The sequence below is a fragment of the Gossypium hirsutum genome, chromosome A07 (genome assembly GCF_007990345.1).
Source record: "Gossypium hirsutum isolate 1008001.06 chromosome A07, Gossypium_hirsutum_v2.1, whole genome shotgun sequence".
In the NCBI taxonomy this organism is placed as follows: domain Eukaryota; kingdom Viridiplantae; phylum Streptophyta; class Magnoliopsida; order Malvales; family Malvaceae; genus Gossypium; species Gossypium hirsutum.
In genome coordinates, this window is record NC_053430.1 from 42,681,059 (window position 1) to 42,688,726 (window position 7,668).

The 7,668-nt window shown below is 37.4% G+C and overlaps 1 non-coding gene across 1 annotated transcript; it reads right to left on the minus strand.

Moving 5' to 3' along the window:
• Positions 1–868: 868 nt before the first annotated feature.
• On the minus strand, positions 869–975 carry LOC121204102 (small nucleolar RNA R71). The gene has a single exon (XR_005899030.1). It is a non-coding gene; the product is annotated as a small nucleolar RNA R71 (small nucleolar RNA).
• Positions 976–7,668: the final 6,693 nt, after the last annotated feature.

The window sequence follows — 7,668 nt, forward strand, 5'->3', positions numbered from 1 at the left end:
TTTAATATACTTAAATTTTCATCACTTCACAATTATATTGTTTTTATTTATCAAATTGTTAATACACTTTTACAAATTAAGTGACTTAGCACAAATACAATCCATGTGGAGACGATAACTCGATACTTACTTATTACTTGATAACTACTGTGTACACTTGCACAAACCCGAGCATTACAAGTTTTTGGCGCCGTTGCCAGGGATTGTCAACTGTTGCCATAGTCATTTTTTGTGAAACTATTTATTTTAAATTTGGTTATTTCTAACAGTACTAACTTATTCTTTTTAATTTTTTTAATTTTCTTTCCAGGTGTTTATGAGCATAGATCGGATTATCGATTTACTCCCAGTAGACCCTGACATTGAGTGAACTTTTAGACAAATATGACGTGAACGAATAGCTCAGAGACAGAGCGAGATGGACCTTGGAAATCAAAATCAAGACCAAGGTAATGAAGTCGAACATGTCTGAAATCCTATCCTCATTGCTAATGATAAGGATCGATACATTAGACAATATGTTGTGCCGCTTTTCAATGAGTTAAATCCAGGAATTAGAAGGCCAGATATTGAGGTAACCGAATTCGAATTGAAACCAGTGATGTTTCAAATGCTACAAACGGTGGGCCAATTTAGTGGTATGCCCACGGAAGATCCACATCTCCACCTTCGATTGTTTATGGAGGTGAGTCACTCATTCAAGATAGTCGGTGTGACTGAAGACACACTGAGGTTGAAATTGTTTCCGTACTCATTGCGAGATCGAGCACGAGCATGGCTCAAATCATTGCCACCAATTTCTATATCTACATGGCAAGAATTAGCAGAGAGATTTTTGGCTAAGTATTTCCCACCTAGCAAAAATGCTAAGTTGAGGAATGAGATCACAACTTTCTAACAATTGGATGACGAGTCTCTGTATGAGGCTTGGGAATGATTTAAGGAGTTGCTTCATAAGTTTCCTCATCATGGAATTCCTCATTGTATCCAGTTTGAGACATTCTATAATGGTCTCAGTGCACATACAAGATTGACGGTAAATGCTTCTGCGAATGGTGCAATTTTGTCTAAGTCTTATAATGAGGCTTATGAAATCATCGAGAGGATCGCGAGCAACAACTATCAATGGCCAACAAATTGAACAACTTCAGAAAGACGTGTAGCCGGAGTTCATGAAGTTGATGCTCTCACTTCATTATCAACTCAGGTATCATTTATTTCCTCTATGTTAAAGCAGTTTACCGCTAATGGTACTAATAATTTTACAGCTCAGCCACCAAGTCCGTTTGAAGTAGTTTCCTGTGTGTACTGTGGGGAAGGCCATTCTTTTGAGAATTGCCCATTGAATCTCGAGTCAGTATACTATGTGGGGAACCAACATCAAAATAGGAGTGAATAAGGACCCCAGTCCAACTTCTATAATCCTTCATGGCGTAGTCACCCCAACTTTTCTTAGAGCAACTAAGGAAATGGACCAAACAAAAACTTTATGCAGCATAGACCCAACCAATCTCAGGGGTTTAATCAACAAGATCCAAAACCACCTCAAGCTGAATCATCAAATAGTTTGGAGAACTTGTTGAAAGCATACATGACGAAGAATGATGCTTTGATCTAGAGTCAAGCAGCAACATTGAAAAATTTGGAAAACCAAATTGGTCAGTTAGCTACGGAGCTTCGTAATAGACCACAAGGAACCTTGCCAGGCGATATTGAGAATCAAAGAAATTTGGGTAAAGAACATATCAAGGCAGTAGCACTGCTAAGTGGTAAAATTCTGGAACCCCGATTGATTAATGTTGAAGACGAGCCTGTTGTAAAGGGGGAAAGTCAACCAGCTGTTGAAGTCTCTACACCAAAAGAGTCAGAATCTGCAAAGACTGACAAGGCAAATCCTAACTTAGTGAATTCATACTTTAACATCTTCCTTGGATACAAATTTACCTACTCAGAAGAGTTGTCCGGTTCAACCTAAAGTTCTATCACCTCCATATCCACAAAGATTGCAGCAACACAAGCAGAAACATGAGGCACAATTCAAGAAGGTTTTGGATGTTCTGAAGCAATTACACATCAATATTCCATTGGTGGAGGCTTTAGAACAAATTTCAAATTATGTGAAGTTTATGAAGGATGTACTATCCAAGAAGAAACGACTGAGTGGGTAAGAGACTATCGCTCTGACAAAGGAGTGCAGTGCATTCCTGCAGAACAAGCTGCCACCGAAATTGAAGGATCCAAGAAGCTTTACGATACCCTGTAACATTGGTGAATCTTATTGTGGTAAAGCTTTGTGTGACTTAGGAGCAAATATCAACTTGATGCCTAAGTCTATTTTCAAGATGCTAGGGATAGGAGAAGTAATACCTACAATTGTGACGCTCCAGCTAATGGATCGATCTTTAGCATACCCTGAAGGAAAGATCGAGGATGTTTTGGTAAAAGTTGATAAATTTATTTTTCCTACTGATTTTATTATTCTAGATTTTGAAGCAATAAGGAAGTGCCAATTATCCTTGGGAGACCTTTCCTAGCCACGGGAAGAACTTTAATTGATGTGCAGAAAGGTGAACTCACCATGCGAGTTCAAGATGATCAGGTAAATTTTAACATTCTTAAAGCGATGAAATTTCCCGATCCGAAAGAAGAGTGCTCAGTTATGGAAGAAATAGAAACCTTGATTTCTATGAAAAGCCATCTTGAAGAAGATCCATTGGAGAAAGCCTTAGGGTTTGACCCTTTGGAGGATGGAAAGGTAAAGAAAACATGGTTGTAATGGAAGCCAACCCGCGGAATTTTATTCAATCCACACCGTTTGAACCGTTGGAGTTGGAAGTTAGAGAGTTTGTGCAACCCAATTTGTCAATCGAAGAACCACCTACACTCGAACTAAAGGTACTTCCTTCCCCATTAAAATACGTTTATTTAGGTAATTATTCTACTTTGGTTGTGATTATTTCAGCCGAACTGACAAAAGATCAAGAAGAGCAATTAATTTCTGTTCTAAAGAAATTTAAGAAAGTAATTGGTTGGACTATAGCTGATATTTGAGGTATAAGCCCTTCATTTTCCATGTAAAAAATTATTTTAGAGGAAGGTGAAAAGGCTTGAATTGATGGGCAAAGGGGGCTTAATCCTATTATGAAGGAAGTTGTGAGAAAGGAAGTGATCAAATGGCTAGATGCAGGAATCATCTATCCTATTTCAGATAGTTCGTGGGTAAGTCCAGTACAGTGTGTGCCGAAGAAAGGTGGAATTACGATTGTTGAAAATGAGCGTAACGAATTGATCCCAACAAGAACTATTACTGGTTGGAGAATTTGTGTTGACTACAGAAAGTTGAATAAAGCCACTCAGAAGGACCATTTTCCATTGCCTTTTATGGATCAGATGTTAGATCAACTTGTTGGTAATGAATTCTATTATTTTTTAGATGGTTATTCGAGATATAACCAAATAGTTTTCGCTCTAGAAGACCAACATAAAACAACCGTTACTTGTCTGTACGATACGTTTTCTTTTAGGCTAATGCCTTTTGGTTTATGCAATGCACTTGCAATATTCCAACGATGCATGATGGCAATATTCACTGATATGGTTGAAAATTTTGTTGAGGTTTTCATGGATGATTTTTCTGTTTTTGGTAAAACTTATGATATTTGTTTGAGTAATTTAGCTAAGGTACTGAAGAGATGCGAAGAGACGAATCTAGTCCTTAACTGGGAGAAATGTCATTTTATGGTTAAGAAAAGGATTGTCTTAGGGCATCAAATTTCAAAGAAAGGAATTGAAGTCGACAAAGCAAAGGTGGATTTAATTGAAAGATTACTGGCCCCAATGAATGTAAAAGGAGTCAGAAGTTTCTTAGGCCATGCCTGTTTTTACCGAAGGTTTATCAAAGATTTCTCTAAACCACTGTGTTTGTTGTTAAAGAAAGATTCAATGTTTGATTTCAACAAAGCATGTTTAGAAGCTTTTGAAGAGCTGAAAAAATGGTTAATCTGAGCCCTAATAATCATTACACCCCATTGGAGCACACCTTTTGAGTTGATGTGCGACGCAAGTGATTATGTTGTTGGAGCTGTGATGGGTCAAAGAGGGAATAAAGTGTTCCACCCCATTTACTATGCAAGTAGAACCTTGACGGGAGCCCAGCTCAATTATATGATAACTGAAAAGGAACTATTTGCTATAGTTTTTGCTTTTGACAAATTCCGCTCATATCTTATAGGTACCAAAGTTACAGTATTTACTGACCATGCGACTATTAAATACTTGCTCACGAAGAAAGATACGAAATTGAGGCTAATTTGTTGGATACTTTTACTCCAAGAATTTGACCTTGAGATCGAAGACAGAAAAGGTATTGAAAATCAAGTAGTTGATCATCTGTCGAGGTTGGAGCAAGATGAGGTAGCTTGATCACATGTGCCTATCAACGGGAATTTCCCAGATGAGCACTTATTTTAGCTGAGTCAAATTCATGAATCACATTGGTTTGCTGATTTTGCTAATTATCTTGCATGTGGAATAATTCCTCGAGAATTGACATACCAACAAAGGAAGAAATTCCTTCATGATAGTCGGTATTATTTCTGGGAGGACCCATTCTTGTTTAAACAGTATGTAGATAATATAATCCGAAAGTGTGTAGCTAAAAGTAAGATTACTGAGATCTTACATCATTTCCATTCATCTCCAAGTGGGGGACACTTTGGTGGTGTACGTATAGTAAAAAAGATTTTGCAAGCAGGTTTCTTTTGGCCTACACTATTTAAAGATGCTTTTGCTTATGTGAAGAACTGTAATAGATGCCAAAGAAGCGGAAACATATCACGGAGGAATGAGATGCCCTTAACAAACATTTTGGAGATTGAATTATTTGACGTATGGGGCATTAACTCCTTAGGACTATTTCCTTCTTCATATGGGAACAAATACATCTTAGTTGCTGTGGATTATGTGTCCAAGTGGGTTGAGGCTAAAGCATACCCTACAAATGATGCTAAGGTAGCCATGCGATTCCTACATAAGCATGTGTTTACACAATTTGGAACACCAAGAGCTATTATTAGTGATGAAGGTTCTCACTTTGTGAACAAATGGCTTAAGTAGTTGCTTGAAAAGTATGATGTGAAACACAAGATTGCTACTGCTTATGACCCTAAGTCTAAAAAGAGTAAACCGTGAGATTAAAGGTATCCTTGAAAAGGTAGTATGCCCTAGCAGAAAAGATTAGTCTCAAAGGCTCGATGATGCATTATGGGACTATCGAATAGCATTTAAGACACCAATAGGAATGGCTCCTTATCGGCTAGTTTTTGGGAAGGCATGTCCTTTTCCATTAGAGTTGGAGAATAGAGCTCATTGGGCTTTGAAGAAATTGAACTTTAATCTTAAGCAAGCCGGTGAGAGAAGGATGTTACAACTGGATGAGTTGGAAGAGTTGAGGTTGTTTTCCCATGAGAATGCCAAAATTTGTAAAGAAAGATAAAAAAGATGGCATGATAGTCATATACGACCTCGTGAGTTTAAAGAAGGTCAGAAGGGTTTATTGTTCGATTCAAGGTTGAAGTTACTTCCTGGGAAGCTGAAATCCCGATGGAAAGGACATTATACCATCTATCGAGTTTAAATTTATAGAGCTGTTGAATTATACAACAATCATGGAGGTACATTTAGAGTTAATGGTCAATGTCTCAAACATTATTGGGATGGTGAAGTTGAGCGAGTTGAATCCTCGTTCAAATTAACAGACCCTTGATTTTTCACAAACTTCTTTTGTAAATAAATAAATAATTAGGATTTATTTTCTTAACTTAGTACATTTAATTAATTCTGTCTAAGGAGATTGGAACTTAAACGGGACCGCTGTAACCCCTCCAACCTTTCATGGAAATTAATTTAATGTAATTTATTGAGAAGAAATTTTCTAATTAAGATTTAAAATTTCTTTTAGTTTCATTTGTTTTGTTTGAATTTTAAATTTTTATGTTAATAAAAGGGGTCAAATTTGGCTCAAGTAATAATCAGTTTCTTTAGTAAGATACAGTTTGAATTTGAGGCCCAAGATAGCAAAAAGAGGAAAAATTTCACACCTATTACCACCACTTCCATTGCTTGTCGTCCAAGTAACCCTAACATAGCTAAGTTTTTGCTACATGTTGCCCTAAATTTTCCCTATATAAACCCCTCTTCGTTCTACTATTTTTCATATCCCTCAAAGCAATTTGCTTAAACCCTAAAAAGCCTTAAACTTTTCTCTTTTGCCATCAACCTCAAATCCCAAAAGAAACCCTAGTTCTTTTCCCCTTTGCCGAAATCTCCTATTGCTGCCGCAAAGAAATCGCCGGGGCATCAGTGTCACTATCGCACATAGCCGTTATCGCCGCTGCACACCACAATTAATGCGGCACATTGGCTTTGCTGCCGCAACCTCTTCGCCGTCGTAAGGTTTTTCGAGCAAGTCCTACCCACTTGCCGATTTCTCTTCTTTCCCTGTAAGTAGAACTTTGCCGAATTTTCAAAAAAATACCATGTCTTGCAAAAAACTAGATCGTCAAAGATTACTCCTGAAAACCCAATTGTGATCGATGAAGAAGTGAAAGAGAGATTTGATTCAATTTTCAAGCATCAACCTATGATGCCGGAAAAAGGTTTTAACTTGAAGAGTAATGATTTGATGATTGTCCCTGTGCCAATTGGAATGACAGTCAATGCTCTCAAATGGGAACGATTTTGTGATGCTCATTCACTTCCCGATGATGAACTAGTTCAAGAGTTCTATGCAAGTTTGACCATACAAGATGCCACTAAGGTCATCGTTCGGAAGAAAAAGGTACCTCTTACCTCTAAGTCCATCAATTATTTGTTTAACTTACCTGATGTCAAAGAAGATGAGTACTACCCTTTGATGAACAACATCAATTGGGATTTTCTTCAACAAGTGCTTGATGTTATAACAAATCTGGGATCCCAATGGATTATAAGAAAGTATGGGACCCATTTTTGCCGAAGGGAATATCTAAAACAAGTAGCGAATATATGGTTTTATTTTGTTCGCTACAGTCTTATGTCTATCTCACACAGTTCCACCATCTCGATGGAACGAATGCTCTTGTTATATGTAATCTTTACAGGAAAGTCCATTAATATTTGGAAAATTATTCTCAAGGAGATTTATGACTATCCTAAAAAGAAAACAAGAAGTGCTTATTTCCCATCATTAATCACTTCACTTTGCTTAAGGGCTCATGTTAAAACACAAGCGAATTTGTAGGGGCAATATGTCCAAGGGTGCATCACAAGTCTTGATCTAGAAAGGTTAATAGAGAGGGTGCATGAGCTGAATCAAGGTGAGCAAGAAGAACCAATTGATCCAGGTACTGAGGAGTCAACGAACGAAACTAAACTGAATCAGTTTCAAACACTGAATAAGAAGAATCTGATAAGGAACCAATTGACGACCCTGAACCAAGGGTTGAGCTAGAAGAAGAACCAGTCAAGCTAAGTGTTGAACCTGAATATACAACTCCCTTGCCGACTTCTGCAAGTACTTCAAGAAAATCAGAGCTGTCAATGTTGATAGATTTGTACAAGTTCATGTACAATCAACAACAAACTTGTTGGAAATATGAAAAAATTAGAGATGATTCGATTCAAAATACT